The sequence below is a fragment of the Stegostoma tigrinum genome, chromosome 14, assembly GCF_030684315.1.
Source record: "Stegostoma tigrinum isolate sSteTig4 chromosome 14, sSteTig4.hap1, whole genome shotgun sequence".
Classification (NCBI taxonomy): domain Eukaryota; kingdom Metazoa; phylum Chordata; class Chondrichthyes; order Orectolobiformes; family Stegostomatidae; genus Stegostoma; species Stegostoma tigrinum.
In genome coordinates, this window is record NC_081367.1 from 6489891 (window position 1) to 6511200 (window position 21310).

Genomic DNA, 21310 nt, shown 5'->3' on the forward strand with positions numbered 1-21310 from the left:
TGCTAAATTTCAGAAAGAGACAAGAACCTGATACAATACTGAAGTGATATGACAGAGGCCAGCCTTTAGCCAATTCAATTCACTGTATGGAAAATGACAGAAGACAGCAAAGGTCCTGGCAACACTCCAGCAAAAATACTTAAGACTTTATGTTCCAGAAGGAAGTGTACTCTTAACTGAGCTACTACACTTGTCAAACCAGCAATGTGGAAAAAGGCCAAGACGAGTCCAGTGCAAACAAGGCAGGACAAATCTAAATTACGGTCAAATGCCACCCAAATAGCTTAGTCTTTATCAGTGATAAAAGGGGATGTCATCAGTGCTATCCAGTAGCATTTGAAAAAGAATAACTCCTCACTGATGCTCAGTTTAGGTTTCTCATGAACCACTCAGCTCTGTACAGCCTTAGTCTAAACATGGCCTCAGAGTTGAGGTGACAGTGACTGCCTTGATATTAACGTAAGATTTGACAAAGTACAGAGCCAGGAGCCCGAGCACAACTAGAATCAATGGGAACGTGGGAGCCAACTGCCTCCTGTTTTGAGTCACACCCAACATAAAAAACGGTGGTTGAGGTTGTTGAAGCCGATATCTCAGCTTCAGGGCACCTTTGCAGGAGTTGCTCAGGTAGCTGCCTAGCCCAAACATCCTCAGCTGCTGCTACAAGATCTTTCTTCCAGCAAACGATCAGAAGTGGAGTTTTCCCTGTAGAATGTAGAATCTCAAGTATCACGTGCAACTTCTCAGATACTATAGCAGTTTGCATCTAGGTTTAGCAAGATTTCGGCAAATATCCGGTATTGGATTGATATGTAGCTTAGAACATTCACACCACATCAATCTGGGCAATGATAATCTCTGAAAAGATAATCTAACCATCACTGCTCAACATTTAATTACATTATCACCTCCAAATTCCTCTTGATCAACATTCTGGGGGTGAGCACTGACCAGAAACAGAACTGGGCCAGCCAAGTAAGTTCTACTGCCATAACAGCATGACAGGCTCTGTGGTGAGCAATTTACCTTCTGATTCCCAAAATCCTGTCCACTATCTGCAATGCATAGGTAAGGAGTGTAATGGAATATTCTCCACTTGCATGGATGAACACAGCTTCAACCACATTCAAAAAGCTTGATACCTCTGGGACAGAGCATTCCATTTGATTGACACAGCACCCACTGATTAAACAGTTACTTCCTTAACCACTAATGCAGTGGGCAATAGTGCTCACCAACTACAAATAATACCGCAGGAACTCACCAAGACTCCTTTGAGAGAATCTTCAAAAACCACAACCTCTACCACTTAGAAAGACAACTGACGCATCTGTGACGCAAGATCTTCACCGGCAAACTCCTCTCAAGTCACATACCATCCTGATCTGGAATTGTACCACCATTCCATCATTGCTGCTGAGACAAAATCTTACAATTTGCTCTCTAACAGCACTACGAACGACTTCAGTAGCACCTCAGCACATTTACCCGGACAACTGGGGTAGGCAAGAAATGCTAGTATAGCCAGTGATGCCCACATCCCATGAACAAAAAACAACTATTATTTGTTTCATAGATGCATGGAACATATCACAACTGAAATATTTTTAACAGCAGAATTTGCCACAAAAGATTAAACAAGGCTTTTGCAAGGCAGAATGGCAAAAGGTGGGATCAGGTTTTCCACAGGAACACTTTTGTTGTTCACCATATACATAATATATGTGGACTTGGACACGTGGAAGAACACAATCCAAAGTTGTGGCAACACCAACATAGGTCACAAAATTATTAATAAGGAATACAATATTAATAAATTTGCAAAGTATGTAGGTAAATGACCAATTAATTGTAATAGAATGAGAGATTCTGGTAGGATTAGTAAAGAAGCTATTACTCCTTGGAACATAACAATCTAAATGGAAGCATCTCTATCCTCACTGCTTATAGTTATGATTCTTTTGGATTGATATGCTCAGCCTGCACCTGACCATCCTCACATTGCTATTGTTATTAAATCCTCCACTGCGTTTCTGCCAAATGCCCCACATAAACCTTGAAAGCTGGTGGGGACTAAATGTTTTCCAAGGCTTATTTTTTTTTTAAAAAAAGGTCTGTTGCAAAAGTTCCTTTCTTATGCCCCGAAAATCTAACTCCAATTAATGCTTGTCTATCCATGTTTGACATCATAGCACAGTTCAACAATTTAAAAGTAAGAAGTCAATTTTGCAATGCTTGCTTATAATGTTAAACTCCAATATGTACATTCTTCTTCAGAGTATCAGTTGGCTTTGTAAATTTATCATAACCTGACTCTGCATATAATAGGTCATTTTCTACATACACTTTTAAATGTTAATAAATTTCCCAAACCTTCCTCATTGCCCATTTGTTGAAGTTTAGCTGAGAATACTTTACACCCAATCTTGAAGAGTGCCAAATAAAGACATAACCAGAATCTACACATTCACTTCATTTTTCCATTTCTTTTAAGGTTTAGTTTCATAAAACTTCAGTGGGAAGTCATATCCGAAAACGTGGCACTTGGTTTCAACCATTCATCTCCAAAGGAATTCCATCTACAATCTTCTGAGCAAAAAGGTTTCTTAGTTTTCTAAATTTACTTTCAGGATGCCATGTTCTGCTGCACATGTCAATTCCAATCCAAGAAAGTTGATGAGGCAGAACCAAGACACCTTTTTACTATTGGCATTTGTTTTTAACTGACTTAGTTTTACAGCTTCTTCCATATACCAGTGCCATCTGGTCCTCCTTTATAATATTTATATCAATCTGTTCAGACACCTTATTATACCTCTTGAACAGGTGAGATTGGAACCTGGAGAACAGCCCTTTGCTTCCTCTATATTTTATTTGTCAAATCAACGATTGAGAGATGTTATTACATACCTCTGGAGCAGGTGGGACTTGCTCTCTCTTGATATCTACAGTTAATTAATCAATTAACTCCAAACACCTGTGCAACTATTTGTTAAATTGAGGCGACTATGAAAGGAATTCCCAATTGCCTTAAATGGGAGGATATGATGATTGGGTGAAAGAAGTGGGAGGAGCATAGCATCTGGCTTTGAGTCACTTGGATCAAATAGCCTGTTTCCATGCTGGAAATTCCACATAGATCTGAGGCTCAAAATTACAACTGGGAGATTACGGGAATTCCTGCACGGGTGCAACTGTCTGAACTTCAGACAAGAAAAAGTAATCAAGGAAACTCATGGCAGCTATTATACTCTTCATGGTTTCAGCAATTAAGACTTGCTTCCTGAACTTCTTGAAACTTTGTGTTCATTAACAACGGAAAACAAAGACAGCTACAAGCAAGAAATAAATGACAAATGTAGTCTAACACCAAATCCATCACATCTTACCATGGGCATTTGAAGTGGAAAGACATCCAGGAGATACTCAGGACAATTATGCAGCTTCTCTTCCACTTAAATGCAGATATCTGCATTGCCCAATGTTCATTACTCACGTGTGCTGAAAATCTGAAGCACAAGCATGTGAAATCAATGAAAGCTGCATTTCATCCTACCTGTCTAAATCAGCCAATACATCCCCAACAAACAGCTCATTGCACCATGAGCATCTATGTGGCCTCGGACAAACAAGGATTCAAATCCTTATGTTTAACAGAGATAGTAGGAACTGCAGGTGCTGGAGAATGTCAGATAACGAGGTGTAGAGCTGGATGAACACAGCAGGCCAAGCAGCATCCGAGGAGCAAGAAGGCTGACGTTTGGGGCCGAGACCCTTCTTCAGAAAATCTGAAGTGTCTAGGCCGAAAACGTCGGCCTTCCTGCTCCTCTGATGCTGCTTGGCCTGCTGTGTTCATCCAGCTCTACACCTTGTATCTCTTATGTTTAACATCCAGCTTTGCTTTTACACACAACCAATTCTATGCCATGAGTCTGCACAAGATGAGTTCAGCTCAATATTTATGATGAGCGATCAGAAATACAGAACATGAGACTTTTCCCAAGGGAAAAAGAAATTGACTTGGCCATCAACTCCATCTCCTTTCCTGGTTACTGAGTCAGCATGTAGAATCACCATTCTGTCCAACTCCGGAGCAGAGCTTCAAATGCCACACACAACCTTCCACCTCTAAAGCAACACAATCTCTTTGTTCCTTCAAGTCTGCTATTACTGAATTGTCTACATGTGTTCTCATCAGCACTAGATTTAATCCATCAAGCGCCATTCTTTCCAGCATTAGTTCTCTAACAACTTCAAGTTATTCACAACTGCATTGTTTTCATCTTTGCCCACCTTCTCTACATTGCCTTCAAATCATCAGCAGACTGCCAAATTCCACACGTAGAGCTAACACCCAGTTCTCTCTCACCATCACTTCTCAAAACTCTTCCACTGCTTTGAATGTCACACCATTTGCCAAATACCCAGTCCAAGTTGAGCAGAAATCCAGAATCTCAGAAACTGTTGCAGTACAGAAAGACACCACTTGACGCAACATTCCTTCATGGGCTCTACAAACACGCATTCACTTAATGTCACTCTCTGCCCTTTCCCTGTAACCCTGTACATTATTCCTTTTCAAATAGCAGTCCGATTCCTTTCCAATTGCCTCAACTGAACCTGCCACAATCTCAGGTAATGCCATCACTATATTCCCCACCATCAACATCCTGGGGGTTACCATTGACCAGGAACTCAACTGGACTCACCACATTAACAGAGTGGCTACAAGAGTACACCAGAAGCTGGGAATACTGCGGCAAGTAACTCATCTCCTGATTCCTCAAAGCCTGTGCAGCATCTACAAGGCACAAGTCAGGAGTGAGATGGAATACTCCCAATTCGCCTGGATGAGTCGAGCCCCAGCAACACTCAAGAAGCATGACACCATCCAGGACAAAGCAGTCTGTTTGACTGACACAACATCCACAAGCATCCACTCCCTCCATTCACCAATGGTCCTCACACAACACCTTCCAAACCCATGATCACTTCCATCTAGAAGGACAAGAGCAGCAGATATATGAGAACACCATCACCTTCAAGTTCCCCTCCAAGTCACCCACCATCCTGACTTGGAAATATATCACCGTTTCCTTCACTGTTGCTGGGTCAAAATCCTGGAATTCCCTCCCTAAGGTCAACCCACAGCAGAAGGACCGCAGCGGTTCAGGAAGGCAGCTCACCACCACCTTCTCAAGGGCAACTAGGAATGGGCAAGAAATGCTGACCAGCCAGCGACACCCACATCCCACAAAATGAATTTTAAAAAACCAGATACTAAACATTCAATGCAAGGAAGCTCTTTTTTCTGCTGTCAATTACATTAAATCTGTTGTCCTCTGTTTGCTATCATTTCACAAAAAGAAAGTTTCTCCTCATTTGCACCACACAGACCCTTCACAATTTTAAACATGTTGAATATCCTTTTGGTATGCTCATCTGCAAGGAAAACATTTCCAGCTTCTCCAGTCTATCTTCATAATGCAAATTCCTCATCTCTAGAAGCTTTTCTTTGTCTACGGCTAGGAACACTATTTTCTAACTATCGCTGACATCTTCTTTGACAATAGTCTAAGCTTAAATCAGGCCATTCATAAATTGGATCATAGTTGATCCAAAGATTAGCTTCTGACTACATATCTACTCCAGCTCTGAAGACTATCCAATTGCACCTTTGTAACATCACCTGATTCCATATCCCCTCAGCTTAAAAAAATGTCTTACTGTGATGCAGTAATAGTGTCCTATCTCCGAATCAGGAGACCCAGATTCAGAACCCAACTGCTCCTGATGCATGTAGTCATGTTTCTGAATAGGCTGATTAGAAAATAGAAAACCCACAGTCCTGACCAGACACTCATCTACAACTCTCCACGAAACAGTGAATCCAAATTCTTCTGCCCATGTCCCAACTCACACCAAGTGCCATTCTCCCAGCAGCCCTTGGAGCTTAAAGTCATACAGCATGGAAACTGCCCCTTCGATCCAACTAGTTCATGCCAACCATGTTCCCAAACTAAACTAACACCAATGGCTTGCATTTGGGTCACATCCCTCCAAACTTTTCCCATTCATGTACTTATCCAAATGTCTTTTAAATATTTTAACTGTACCTGCATCTAGCACTTCCTCTGGCAGTTCATTCCACACAACCACTTCTCATATGTGTGGCCCACCTGTGCCCCACCCCATAAGTAAATAACTTTGAGATCTCTACAATCCTCCAAATCTAGTTTTAAGCATTACCACTGGTGACAGGATCTAGACCATAAGCTCTAACATTCTCTTCAGAAAGCTCTCCTTTAAGAATGCTCCATAAAACCTAGATCTTTGACCAAGCTAGTTACCATTTATGGTAATATGTCCTTATGCAGATCAGTCTTCAGTTTTGTTTGATAACATTCCTAAACAAGTACTTTGTTTTTTTTAATGGTAAAAGGTGCTTTATCAGATACAAGTCCTATGCAAGCTTAACCTAGCCTGTTCAGCAATTCTATTCCAACACAGCAATAAATACCAATATGTGTTTACCTTTTCATGCCTTTGGCGATACTTTTTTTAAAATAGAAGCAAAATAGTACAAACGTTGGAAATCTGAAAATGTGGCGATTTGGAGAACAAGAATAATTTTCAAATGCGGCTGCCTTCATATTCAAGGGATCATCCTGTTACTTCAAGTATGTTACCACCAAACACATGTTGCTCCTTCATTCAGCATTTCGAAGCGACTATTCCATCTGTGACATCTTGGCCCCTCATTTATCATTCCCAACTACTCACCTTCTTTCCAGTATCTTCTCACACAGTCACAGGCTTTAATGAAAACAGAATTCCGTTCTGGAAAATCACTTCAATTCTTACATATTAATGGTTGCCCTGTCCACAGACACTGCCATTCCTGCTAAGTTTCTCCAGTACATTGTTTTTATTTCAGATTTCTAGCATGAGCTATATCTTGCTTCTCTGCGTCCTTCCAAGGTCTGAAGCCCTCTTCCAGGTGAAGCAGTGCTTTACTCAAGATCTTAGTTCAGTTTACTGTATTCACGGCTGTCAATGTAGTTTCCTCTATGTTGGATAGACCAAATGCAGACCAAGTGACTGCTTTGCAGAACACTTCCACCCACTGCACAGGGGCATTTTAATTCACTATCTTGCTCTCTCTTACACATTTCTAATCATGGGACCAGTAAAGCTTAATGTAGGCTGCAGGAATAGCACTCATCTTCTGAATAGGCACTTTACAAAACATTACAAGGAATGAGGGATTTTAGATCCAAGGAAAGATTGGAGAAAGTGGGCTTATTGACCTTGGAACAGAGAAGATTAAGAGGTGACCTTATTGAGATGCTCAAAAATTATGAACAAATTTGACAGGGTAAAGGAGGATATTGTGTTTCTACTATTTGGAATGTCAATAACTTGGGGGTCACAATTTCAAGATCATCGCAACAAAGGTAAGAGTGAGATGAAGAGAAGCTTCTTTACTCAGAGTTGTTAGGATTTGAATGCACTATCTAGGAGTTTGATGGAGGTGGATTCCAGATGATGTTTCAAAACAGAGCTGAATATATATGAAAGTGATCAACTTAGAAGGCCACAGATAGGGCTGGAGAATGGGATGAGCTGGGTAGCTTTCTTGGGAGCCAGAACAGACATCAGGTCGAATGGCCTCCTTCTGGACTGTAAAATTGTATGACTGTATTTACAGTGTTTCTGCATACAGACAGAGTTGTTCATTATTGTCATTAATTCACTGTTTCTTCACAACAGGCCATTATCTTTGCTTTTTATTCCAAGTCATTTAATCTCTCCTGCCCTGTAACCAATCACAGAATCCCCTTTTTGTTCTTTCCCTCCCTTTCCCCTTGCCAACAGCACAAAATCCATGATATTCCCACCTTCCTTTAAATTCCAAAGACTTTTTCCCTGTAGATGCAACAAGGCCCAATGATTATTTTAGTTATTTGTTTATACTGTTTCTTATAATGATTTGAGAGTTTGAGCACCTAAATCTTTATTTAAAATATCATTTAAGCAATTAAATGGTGTTGGTTTTGTGGCGACATATACATTTTATTGTATTCTCACAATTACAAGTGACAATAAATTTCCAAGTATTTGAATGTTGTAGGCTGCAGTGGGACATTGACAGGATGCAGAAATAGGCTGAGAGGTCGCAGATGGAGTTCAACCTGGATAAATGCAAGGTGATGCATTTTGGAAGGTCGAATTTGAAAGCTGAGTACAGGATTAAGGATAGGATTCTTGGCAGTGTGGAGGAACAGAGGGATCTTGGTGTGCAGATACATAGATCCCTTAAAATGGCCACCCAAGTGGACAGGGTTGTTAAGAAAGCATATGGTGTTTTGGCTTTCATTAACAGGGGAATTGAGTTTAAGAGTCGTGAGATCTTGTTGCAGCTCTATAAAACTTTGGTTAGACCGCACTTGGAATACTGCGTCCACTTCTGGTCGCCCTATTATAGGAAAGATGTGGATGCTTTGGAGAGGGTTCAGAGGAGGTTTACCAGGATGCTGCCTGGACTGGAGGGCTTATCTTATGAAAAGACGTTGACTGAGCTCGGACTTTTTTCATTGGAGAAAAGGAGGAGGAGAGGGGACCTAATTGAGGTATACAAGATAATGAGAGGCATAGATAGAGTTGATAGCCAGAGACTATTTCCCAGGGCAGAAAAGGCTAACACGAGGGGTCATAGTTTTAAGCTGGTTGGAGGAAAGTATAGAGGGGATGTCAGAGGTGGGTTCTTTACACAGAGTTGTGAGAGCATGGAATGCGTTGCCAGCAGCAGTTGTGGAAGCAAGGTCACTGGGAACATTTAAGAGACTGCTGAACATGCATATGGTCACAGAAATTTGAGGGCGCATACATGAGGATCAATGGTCGGCACAACATTGTGGGCTGAAGGGCCTGTTCTGTGCTATACTGTTCTATGTTTTATGTTCATCGCATTCCGTGTGGTAGCAAGTTCCACAATAATCATTTAACGGGTTTATTATGACAATCAGTTTTACATCTCCTAGTTTTGTACTCCGTGTAGGAGCATCTCAGATGCAACTTTCAAATCCTCAATTGTGAAAACCTCTATTAGGTTACTGCTGAATTCTCTTGCATTCTATCCCACTGAGATTCTAATTTTCTGAAGCATCAACAGACCCGCTCCAAAACTATATTATTGTTGTGTTATTTGTCGCAGATTTCCTGACAATTTGAGGTCTACAAATTTTAAAATTTAGCTTTAATTCCATACACCTAGAATTTTACACAAATAGTGAAGTGACTCCAGAAATAACCTTTGTGAAACACTAATTCCCAACTTTAACTATTCATAAAAATCGCCAACGCGTGTTCTGCTTTCCATTTTGAACCAGCTTTCTATCATTGAGTCAGAGATTTACAGCACAGTCTAAACTGTCCATGCTCACCAGACATCCTAATCTGACCTAGTCCCATTTGCCAACATTTGGCCCATAAGGCCCTAAACCCACCCTATTTATAAACCAGTCCAGATGTCTTTTATATGTTTTTATTGTACCTGCCTCCATCACCTTCTCTGGAAGATCATTCCATACATGCACCACACGCCATGTGGAAAAAGTTATCCCTCAGGCCTTTTCTAAATCTGACCCCCCCACAACATTAAACCTATGCCCTCTAGTTTTGTGTGCCCCCACCCTAGGAAAAAGAGCTTGACTCTTCACCATATTCATGCCCCTCATGTTTCTATAAACCTCTCTACTTCACCCTGCATTTAAATACACCAAACCTGTTATCCACAGCTATTCTATTTCACTTGGAACATCCAAAACTTTCACTTCTGTCAAAAGATACATACACAACCAGGACGTTATAACCATTTCCCTCAAAGTAGTTTCAATATTCATTATATCCAGATCTGAATCCCACCAAGACAGATGGCGGAACTTCAATTCCATTATATCTGGAATTAAGAATCTAATGAAGACCATGAATCCATTGTCACTGCGGAATTTAAATTCAACAAACATCTGGAAGTAAGAATCTAATGACCATGAATCCATTGTCAATTGTCGGAAAAACCCACCTGGTTCACAAATGTCCTTCAGGGAAGGAAATCTGCCATCCTTACCTGGTCTGGTCTACATGTTACTCCAGACCCACAGCAATGTGGCTGACACTTAACTGCCCCCTGGACAATGAAGGATGGGCAATAAATGCTGCCTCACAGCAATGCCCTCATCAGCCATCGGTAGTAGGAGGCAGAGCAGGCTCAGTGGGTTAAACGGCCGATTCCTGTTCCTACTATCCAAAGACTTCTGACACAAAGTCACTTGCTGGTTACAGTAATATTGTGGCAGCTGAAGTGAACGGGAACCGTCAACAGATAAGAGAACCAAAATTTACAAAACAGGTGGCATGACTTTTTAAACTGGTATCCATTGTTACTTGTGCTCCGAATCCACAAGTCTACTGTTTCCTCCCTGGCAACAGACTAAAATTAACTTTGTCACCTTGCTGTCATCTTAATGTAAGCCTCTAACTGTTTACTTATGATCATTTCCTTCATCTGTCCATCTTTCTGTGCCCATTTAAACTGTCCTCAAAATCAACTGTCCTCTTTGATTGAAGGTTCTGGCACAGCTGACCTCACACATTTTAATATGGCTTGGTGTCCTATGTCGTTTTATAATGCTCTGCAAAACATCTTGGGATATTCAAGTTTCTATACAAGTTGTTGCAGCACTATTTAACCCTTTGCACATAACACACCCATGAAATTGCCCCATGCAAATTTCACAATAGAAAGGCTAAAGTATGAATCTCCCTGTTGAAATCCATGCTATCACAATTTTGGTCACAAAACATTTTTCTTTTACAACTTTCAATTTTTAAAATATTTCTATCCAACCACCAAAATTTCTGCTCATCAATATAGGAGGCTATAGCAGCAGCATGACCATCCAGCAATAGGGAAATAAAAATGGAACCTAGCATTTTACATACTGAAGGCACGAGGGAGTTGTATGCCAATGAAAACTGAGCGACGTCTAAAGATATGCCATCCCAATGCAACTGCATGATCATTCCATTTTAATCTGCCAAAATTTATAATTAATTTTAATTCCCAACTACAGCCTAAGATATAACTGGATAAACCTCCCTAGCTGCCAATTTGACATGAATCAGGACTGATTCATGCGCCAAGTCCGAACGAATCAATGTACACAGGGCAGATTAAAGATGTGATGAAATGTGACTGACCTACGTGTATTATCCTCTTCTCTTGCCCGCCCCCGCCTTCTCAAATACTAGGCCCGTTCTGGAACTGCAAAAACTCTCACGCCCTGCACACTCGGCCGGAACTTTCAACATTCACCACCTCTGTCAGCGTCGTCAGGCGCCAGCTCCCACACCAGCGGCCTTTCCTTCCTCCTTGCCTATCCCCCGGGGCCCTCACCACGCTCCCCCTCTTCGTCCCCCCACTCCCAACACCCCTGGGCCCACTCTCTCTCTCCCCCTACTCCGGGGCCCTATGCCCCATCCCTTACCGATCCCACAGGCCCGCTCCCCGCTCCTTCCCTCCATCTCCCCGGGGACCTCTTCGCCGCTCCCTCTTGTCTCCCCGGGGCCTTTCTGCCCGGCTCCGTGCGCAAAATGGCGGTGGCTCGGTCTGGGCGCTCCGCTCCGTGCGGAGGTGGTGAGCGGGTCTGAGCGCGGCGAGCTCCCACACTTACCGCGGGCGGCCTGGCTCGGTCTGATTCCCGCGCCGGTGCCGCTTCAATGGTGCGCTCCCGATGCAGTCAGGCCGGAGCTGCCCTCACTACCGCCATCTTCCACACCTCCCCTCCCCCCCCCCCCCCGACCCCAAGCCCGGCCTGCCTTGCTGCGCCGGAACTGACGCCTGCGCGCTGCGGGGAGCGCGGCCCCGCGGCCCGGCACCGGCGGCGTGCGGGGCCCCGCCAACGTCAGCCGTGCGAGGCCTCTCCCCCTCCCACCGTCCCACGGCGGCGCGCGCGGCCCCGCCATCCCCAACGTGCCCGTGCACGCCTGCCGGTCCTACTGCGCAGGTGCAGAGTTGCCCTTCCCCTGGATCAGGTGAAGGCTGAGAGATGGCGGACGCGTGTTCAGGTTCTTCTGGTTCGGTGCGCACTTTGTAACCACAGAGTGTCTGTGATAGGACCCTTATCCTCTGGAGAGGACTGCATCAGGAACGCCCATGAACTGCCATTCATTTGCCACCAGCACGGGACCTTTTCTGAACTTGTTGTGGAGGAGCTGGACGGGACTGATCCATGTCACTTGCACTGATATCATGCTCCTCATGGTCCTTGATCCTGTTGACCTCCGGTTAATGCATGAGTGTCAGCAGGCCTGCCTTGCTGTGTCCTCCACCATGATCTACTGGGAGAAATGTTCTGGACTCCCACTGGGTCAGTGGCATGTAGACTTGCTGCCAGAGGAACCTGCCTGAAGCGCACCCACTTCCTTAAATCAACAGTCTGCTCCTGCTCCAGTGTTCCCAGAAGAGATGCAAAATACTTCTTCGAAGCCTTCCCCAGTTACCTTGCTTCATATTATTAATTGCCCAGTCTCATCCTCTAAGTGACCAACAATGATCTCACCTGACAAACGGTTTCGGTCCAAAACGTTGACTTTCCTGCTCCTCAGATGCTGTCTGACCAGCTGTGCTTTTCCAGCTCTGTTGACTCTAATTCCAGGATCTGCAGTCCTTACTGTCTCCATGATCTCAGCTAATCTCTTTTTCTGCACTAGTCATATCTTTTCCTCTCTTTTTATATTTCTTTTTAGTGTGTTTTCATTCTCTTAATTTCTCAGGCTTTCTTTGTCATTCTTTGCTGGTTTCTAAAATTTTCCCAGCCTTCCTGTCTTCCATTAATCTTCAGAGCATTTGATTTTAAAATCCAAAGAGAACAGGTCAAATCTTGTCAATCTCGCCTCATAAAACAGGTACACCATCCCAGGAATTACTAGAAATTCCACTTCTTATGGCATGTATACCCTCACTTAGGTAAGGGGACCAAAACTTTACACTGTATTCCAGGTACAGACTAACCAAGGTTGTACACAATAGAAGTACAGCATCTTGACTCCTGTACTCAAATCCTGTTGTGACAAAGGCCAATTTAGAATTATCTTAACATAAACAGCACAGAAAAAGATTCAACCCTTTCCCAAACTATATCTTTCATAGACATTCAATCCCAATGAATAATTGCTGTTATCCCTTTGATAATGTATTCATAATAAACATAATGATGGTTCAAATCACTTCATCCACTCCGCCCAAGAATTCCTCAACATCATCAAGGACACCAGGGTAGATGAGGATGAGATCATGGTCTCCTTCGGCATGACTGCATTATTTACCTCCACAAACATCCCCCTCGTTAAGAAAACACTAGCCTCACTACTAGACAGACCAGGAATACAGACACCTGACAACACCAACACCATCAGCAAAGATAGCACCCTTTAATTTACTGGATCTGTGCCTCTCAACCTGCATCATCTTCAACAACAAGGTATGCAGACAAATCAATAGAATGCCCATGGGAGCACAGATATTATTAGTGGAAGCTGTAATGCAAAGACTGGAGCAGACAGCCCTTCCCACCATCCAACCAAAAGTATGGATCCGCTATATGGATGTCACCTTTGTGATTATCAAATACTCTAAACTGGAGGACGCCTTTCTACACATAAACAACACCCTCACCAGCATAAAATTCACCAGGGAAGAGGAGAACAACAGACTTCCCTTCTTGGACTCAATGGTTGAACATATGGCCACTGGTGAGCTCCAGACCAGCTTACACAGGAAAGCCGCCCATATGGATCAGGTATTCAACAACAACAGCCATCATTCCAATACCCACAAATGGAGCTGCATCAAAACACTGTCCAACCAAGCCGCAACACACTGCAGCACCCCAAAGCTGCACAAAGCTGAGGAAGAACACCTATACAGCGTTTTTGGAAGTAATGGTTATCCAAAAAGTGTAGTCCATTGATACCTCCATGAGAGACCACAACAGGAAGACTCATGTCCAGAGACACTCGTCACCCTTCTATACGTTAAGGGCATATCTGAAACGACCATCAGATTAGTCCGTCCCTACGAATCACAGTAGCCCACAAACTGACAGCTACACTACAACAGCTACTGACGAGAATAAAGGATCTGACAACCACGACTAACAGAACCAATGTTATTTACAAGATTACCATGCACAGACTACCAAAAACACTACACAGGGCAGACCGGAAGGAAACGAGCCATCAGGATTCATGAACACCAGCTAGTTACCAAGAGACATGATCAACTATCACTCATTTCAATACACATGGACAAACAGGAACACCAATTTGACTGGGACAATGTCGCCATCCGAGGACAAACCAAGCAAAGACACGCATGAAAATTCCTGGAGGCCTGCCACTCAAATCAGAACTCCATTAACAAACGTAGAGCTGGACCCCATATATCAACTACTAAGAAACAAACCCAGAAGTGATGCCACACACCCCAGCAAATCAAGACACATAAATAGCAAATGGGACAGAACACCAATGCTTCACCAAAGGCACCCTGATGATGTTACCTAGTATGGTGCCAAAATGTTTGCAAACAAACTTACCAGCTCTGCAAGCAAGTCAAGAAGCAAACACAATAATTTTCATGACAACTGTCTTCTAAACAAATCCATTTTGATCATGATATTCATTTTCTTTCATATTTGCTCTTGTCAAACAGCCCACTGTAATATTGTCTTTTCCTGTTACATTTTTTTTTAAAGTTTGTGTGGTAGCAGCATTAAATTCCAAAGAAAGACTGTAAAATTACTGTCATGGAAGCTCTCCAAAAATGCAGGGGGTTATGATCTGTAAAACTATTGGTCACTGCAAAATTGTTGGATATATAGATTGCGAAATTAAAAATTCAAGCCTAAACAAGGTTTCATGTCTCTTTCTCTGTTCTTGAGTATTCCTGTTGTTACATATTTAATTAAATATGGAATGAGCTACCAGAGGAAGTGGTAAGCTGATATGATTACAACATTTAAAAGCCATTTGGTTGGGTACATGAATAGGAAGGGTTTAGAGGGATATGACCCAAATGCTGGCGAATGGGACTAGATTAATTTAGAATATCTGGTCAGCATGAAGGGTCTATTTCCATCCTGCGCATCTCTATGACTCTAACGAACCAACTGGCAATTCGCTTTCCATCTTCTCATAAAATGGCACCCACACTAATGTCACCGTTATCAAAAGCCAGTTTAAAAGGCTTCTCATAGTTCGGTGTTTCTAAAACTGCTGCAGTAATCAGTAACACACCCATGAAATACTGGAGAGACTCAGCAAGTCTGGCAGCATCTGTGCAGAAAGAAACCAAGTTAACATTTTGAGTCCGATGTGATTCTTCCTCAGAACTGAAAGCTGCTGGAAATTTTTGGTTTTTATACTTTTGACAAGAGGCAGAGTATATGAACGCATTGGTTATAATCTTCTAAATTGACCTCGATTCGGGAAAGCTCCCGGCAGATTGGAAAACTGCAAATGTAACACCTTCAGTCAGGAAAGTAGGGAGACATAAAGCAGGAAACCAAAATGCAATGAGTCTTACATCTGCCATTGGGAAATGCTAGAATCTATTATTATGGATGGTGTCATGGAAGACTTAGAATATTGTGGCACAACCCCTCATCAGCACCAACGTAGTTTCATGAAAGGAAAAATCTGCTCAACCAATTCATTGGGCTTCTTTGAGGATCTATCAAACAGGTTGTGGAAAAACAGGAACCAGTGGTACATTTGGATTTTGAATTTGCACTCAATAAGGTGCTATACTATAGGTTTCCCCACACAAAGAGAGTTCATGATGTTGCAGTTATACATTAGCATGGACAGAGGAATGGCAAACCAACAGGAAACAGAGTTGAGGTAAACTTCATTTTCGGGATTGCATACTGTTAACAAGTAGAGTGCCACAGGGATCAATACTAGGGACATGTAGTGACTGGAACCAGGTGAATCTTATTGACCATGAGATCCCCGTTGGGGTTGTTAACCTCAGCCAATCAGGGAGCCGTGGCTGCCAAATATAAACAGCGGATTCAGACTCTCCTTATTTCATGGACTGACCCTGAACTGGCTGGTTACAGCTAGCATGCTGTGCATGTATAAATAAAGGGGAAAACTTGGTGATGGAATATTGGCCTCAACAATTATGATCTATAGGGGATTAATTGTATGAGAACCAAATATGTTGATGATACAAAGACAGGTAGGAAAGTAAATTGGGATGAGGGTAAATTGAGTCTGCAGAGGAATATAGATAGATTAGGTGAGTAGCACAAAATGGAGCATTGTTTGGGAATGTTAACTTGACAGCTTCAGAAGGAAGAATGTAAAAGCAGTACATTGTTTAAATGGAGTACAGAGAGATTTGCAAGTTATTGTATATGAATCATGAAATGTTACCACAACGTTTGTATAATCCAGCAGCCTTGGGAGCTGACCATTGCTGGACCATGAATGGTCACTTATCAGAGTCAGCACAGGAGTTTTTTAATGTTTAAAAGTGCTGTGTCACATAAAATGAGACAAACAGAAGTAATTTTAGTGAATATAGATAACATTTTAATCTCCTAAAGTCATAGATTCATACAATGTTAAAGTCATAGATTCATACAATGTAGAAACAGACCCTTTCGTCCAACTTGCCCATGCTGACCAAGTTTCCCAAACTAAACTAGTCCCATTTTTCTACATTTGGCCCATATCCTTTTAAACTTTTCATATTCATTTACCCATCCAATTGTCTTTTAAATGTTGTAACTGTACCCACACCCACCACTCCTTCAAGCATGTAAAAAAAAAACAGAAGCTCAGTGGGTCCTTCAGAAAACCAGAAGTACTGCAGAGTTTATGCTGGCAAAATATGTCAAGTTACAGAGGTCCCTGAACCAGAAGGTGCCAGATTAAGGAGGTACAATCTGTAATTAGGAATACAAATAGAATGTTGGTCTTTAATGTAAAGTGTAAAAGTATGGAAGTTTTACAACAACTGGGCAAGGCATTGATGAGACTACACCTGGAGTGCTGAGGACTGTTTTGATGTTGTTACTCAGGGATATATTTGCTTTGGAAGCAGTCCAGAGAAGGTTGAATGGGCTAATTCCCGGGATCCGGAATCTTTTGAGAAAAGGTTAAGCAGATTAGGCTATATCAAAGTAGCTTTGAGGAATGAGAGATAATGTAAACAACACACAAAATTCTTAGGGTGCTTAACAAAGTAGAAGCTTGTTGGGGAATCTAGATCTGAAAGTGCTTAGAACTAAGGGGCACAGTTTCAAGTAAGGGTGCCTCATTTAAGGCAGAGATGAGGAGGAAGAATTTTAGAGTCGTTCATTTTTGGAAATCTTTTCCCCAAAGAGTCATTGAATATTTTCAAAGCCAGATTAGACAGATTTTTGGTCACCAATATTATGGGTAGGGGGTTTAGGCAGGAAAGTGCAGGTCAGGCTACAATCAAACCATTCATGCTCTGATTGAATGGTGGAACAGACTTGAATAGTCATATGAGCTACTCTTGCTTCTATTTCTCATATTGTTATGCCTCTCTGGCATCCTAGTTCCCTACATATGAGTCTCTTGTATTCACTTCGTAGCATGAATGTGGAGGAGATGAGGATGAGAGTTGTGTTCAATGGAAAGATGTGAGTTATTATAACCAGAGAACTTGGGAACTGCAGATGCTGGAGAATTCCAAGATAATAAAATGTGAGGCTGGATGAACACAGCAGGTCAAGCAGCATCTCAGGAGCACAAAAGCTGACGTTTCTGGCCTAGACCCTTCATCGGAGAGGGAACTGGAATAAATAGGGAGAGAGGGGGAGGCGGACCAAAGATGGAGAGTAAAGAAGATAGGTGGAGAGAGTATAAGTGGGGAGGTAGGGAGGGGATAGGTCAGTCCAGGGAAGACGGACAGGTCAAGGAGGTGGGATGAGGTTAGTAGATTTCCAAAAATGAACACCTACTAACCTCATCCCACCTCCTTGACCTGTCCGTCTTCCCTGGACTGACCTATCCCCTCCCTACCTCCCCACCTATACTCTCTCCACCTATCTTCTTTACTCTCCATCTTCGGTCCGCCTCCCCCTCTCTCCCTATTTATTCCAGTTCCCTCTCCCCATCCCCCTCTCTGATGAAGGGTCTAGGCCCGAAACGTCAGCTTTTGTGCTCCTGAGATGCTGCTTGACCTGCTGTGTTCATCCAGCCTCACATTTTATTATCTAGTTATTATAACCACCTGCATTGAAAATTATTCCCTCAAGAATGTGGGCTTAGGTTTGGTTATGAGATTAAATAACGTACGCTGACATTGGAAATCTGACATAAAGTTGAAAATTCTGGAGGTCAGACAGTATCTATAAGAGGGAAACAGGTTCAGTTTGAACTCATATGCAGGTTAATGGGTTTTCATTGGGCTATAGTCAAAGCGGAGATGGTTCAAGTACAGTCAAAGTATGTTGCCACAAATAGGAATGGCAGAACAAACAAATCCAGTACTCTCTGGATGACAAAAGAGATAGAAAGTTGAGATAAATAAGAAAAAGTGTGTTAATGACAGGTGGCAGGTAGAAAATAAAATTTTGAATGAAGAGGAATAGCAAAGGGAGGTGAGAACACATATAAGAAAAGAGTAATTACACAAAAAAGGCTAGCTATCAACATAAACAGGTGTCCCCAAGTGTTCTGCAGCCATATAAACGATAAAAAGAAGAGTGGGGCCAATTAGGGACCTAATTGGATTTACAGCTGGATGGATGGTCATGGCTGAGATGTTATACGAATGCTTTGCATCTGTCTTTTCTAAAGAGCAAGAGAGATGCTGCCCAGGCCATGGTGACAGAAGAGGAAACTCGGTCACTCGAAGGATTCAAAATGGATAAGGCAGAAGCATTGGATGGACTGTTGGTACTTAAAGCTGAAAAGGTACCGGAGAAGATGCATCCGAGGATTTTGAAGGAAGTGAGATTGGGAATTGCACAGGTGCTAGCCACGATCTTTCAGTCTTCCCGAGACAAGGGGAAAGGTGCCAAAGACTGGAGAATTGCAAACATTATGGCCTAGCTCAAGAGAGAATGTGACGATAAGCCCAGCAATTACAGATGAGTCAATTTAACTTTGGTGGTGGGGATGCTTCTTGAAACTATTAGACCATAAGACCATAAGACCTAGGAGTGGAAGTAAGGCCATTCGGCCCATCAAGTCCACTCCACCATTTAAATCATGGCTGATGGGCATTTCAACTCCACTTCCCTGCACTCTCCCTGTAGCCCATGATTCCTTGTTAGATCAAGAATTTATCGATCTCTGCCTTGAAGGCATCTAACGTCCTGGTCTCCACTGCACTCCGTGGCAATGAATTCCACAAGCCCACCACTCTCTGGCTGAAGAAATGTCTCCTCATTTCCATTTTAAATTTACCCCCTCTAATTCTAATTCTAATAATTCTATTATTTGGGATAGAATTAGTAGTTACATGGAAAAACGTGGGTTGATTGGTAAGAGTCAATATGGGTATCTAGGGGAACACTCACATTTAATTAACTTGGTGCAGTTTTTTGATGAAGTAACAGAAAGATTTCAGAATTAGAATTAGCTTTATTGTCACATGTACTCACATGAGTACAGTGAAAAGGTTACAAGTCGCCACTTACAGCACCATCTTAGGGACAAAGGTACCGAAGTACAGATTTTCATGTACAAATTCTTAGGGAAAAGAATTGGAAAAAATAAAGGAATAAAACGTCTGCATTACAGATTGTAGGAAAAATTAGAAAAAAAATAAGAAGTTCAGAATAACATTCCTTCCAAACTAATTCACACCAGCATCTTGCCTCTCATCTGTGCCAAGCCTTGACTCCTGACCGTGCCGCGACCCACCTTAAACGTTCGAGGTCAGGAGACCACACTGGAATCACCTTGAGGCTGGAAGTCCACACTGTGCAGCCACGCTGGGCTGCCCAAAGAACAGCACACTGGGCCAAGATATTGCCACGTTGGTCTCCACTGAGGCCAGGAATCTGAGTCCACACTGAGGCTGGGAGTTCAGGACATTGCTGAGAAGAAAGTAGGAAATGAAAAATGCTACAGTGCCACACAACAGACTTGTGAAGAAAATGATTGGTCACGGTGTGAAAGTTTCAGTAGCAATGTGGATACAAAATTGGCTGAGTGAGAAGAAATTCCGAGGATAACATTCAATGGGTATTTTTCAGGCTGGAGAAAGGTTTGTAAGGAAGCCCGCAGACTTCCAATATCAGGACCTTTGCCTGATTTGTATTAAAAAACTAGATCTTAAAGTGCTTGGAGGACCATCTACTTGATGAAAAATGCTCTTTGGTCTTCCCAAAATATGTTGGTCTTCCAGAACAAGGAGTTGACCTCAACTGAGTGTTGCAGACTGATACATTCCAAGGTCCATGACTATGTGCTGAGGGACGCACTAAAGTTTGGGATAGCTGCCGCCAAGTTGCAGTAGGAAAAGACCTCCATCTGAGGTCTTTCTGCTGAAGTTAAATGGGGCTCTGTTCAGTTATTGGATCCTCCAGGTGAATCAAATATATGTAAATATAATCTCGTACAAGAGAAAAATGCCTTTGGTTTATTTGCTGGATTGAGCCAAACTCCAATGTTTGTTTCTTCATATACTAACGTATAGAACCAAACTACTTTAGCAACTAGATATTTTTATGAATAAAGTATATATTTGAAATAAAAAAATTTAGATAGAAGTAATATTCAAGTGCAAGGAGAAAAGGCAGAAAATAGGAACCCATTTGAGGAGCTGATGTAACGACAATGGGCCGAACAGTCTTCTTTTGTGTTGTAACACATCTGTGATTCTGAGCGAGTAAATATCTCAGCCAGATGAGGGTGATGGTTGACCCTTAACTTATGATTTTTGTTTCTCTCTCCACAGATTGTTTTGAACATGCTAAGTATTTACAGTTTTTTTTCTATCTGTATTCATCGCGATGCTAAATCTTGAATATATCTTCTGGGTGTGTAAACCCAACCTAATTGAGATATATTCATTGAACATATCAATGAAAGAATGCCCACCTACAGTTTCTAGTTCATTATTTTCAAAATTATTTAAAATTTGTTGCAACATTTGTCAAGGCCTGTATTCAAGTAACCTGGTACTTTTTTAAAAAATAAAACATACGATTGAGAAAAATCACTACTGATTACTCAGAGATAATAGGAACTG

General features: G+C 42.2%; 1 protein-coding gene across 1 annotated transcript in view; it reads right to left on the bottom strand.

Annotated features, from left to right (window-relative positions):
- Positions 1 to 11850, bottom strand: part of wdr33 (WD repeat domain 33) — a 109643-nt gene extending 97793 nt beyond the window's left edge. The window contains exon 1 of the mRNA XM_048542220.2: positions 11736 to 11850. The gene's annotated coding sequence lies outside the window, so the exon portion shown is untranslated. The remainder of the gene's footprint in view (positions 1 to 11735) is intronic.
- Positions 11851 to 21310: the final 9460 nt, after the last annotated feature.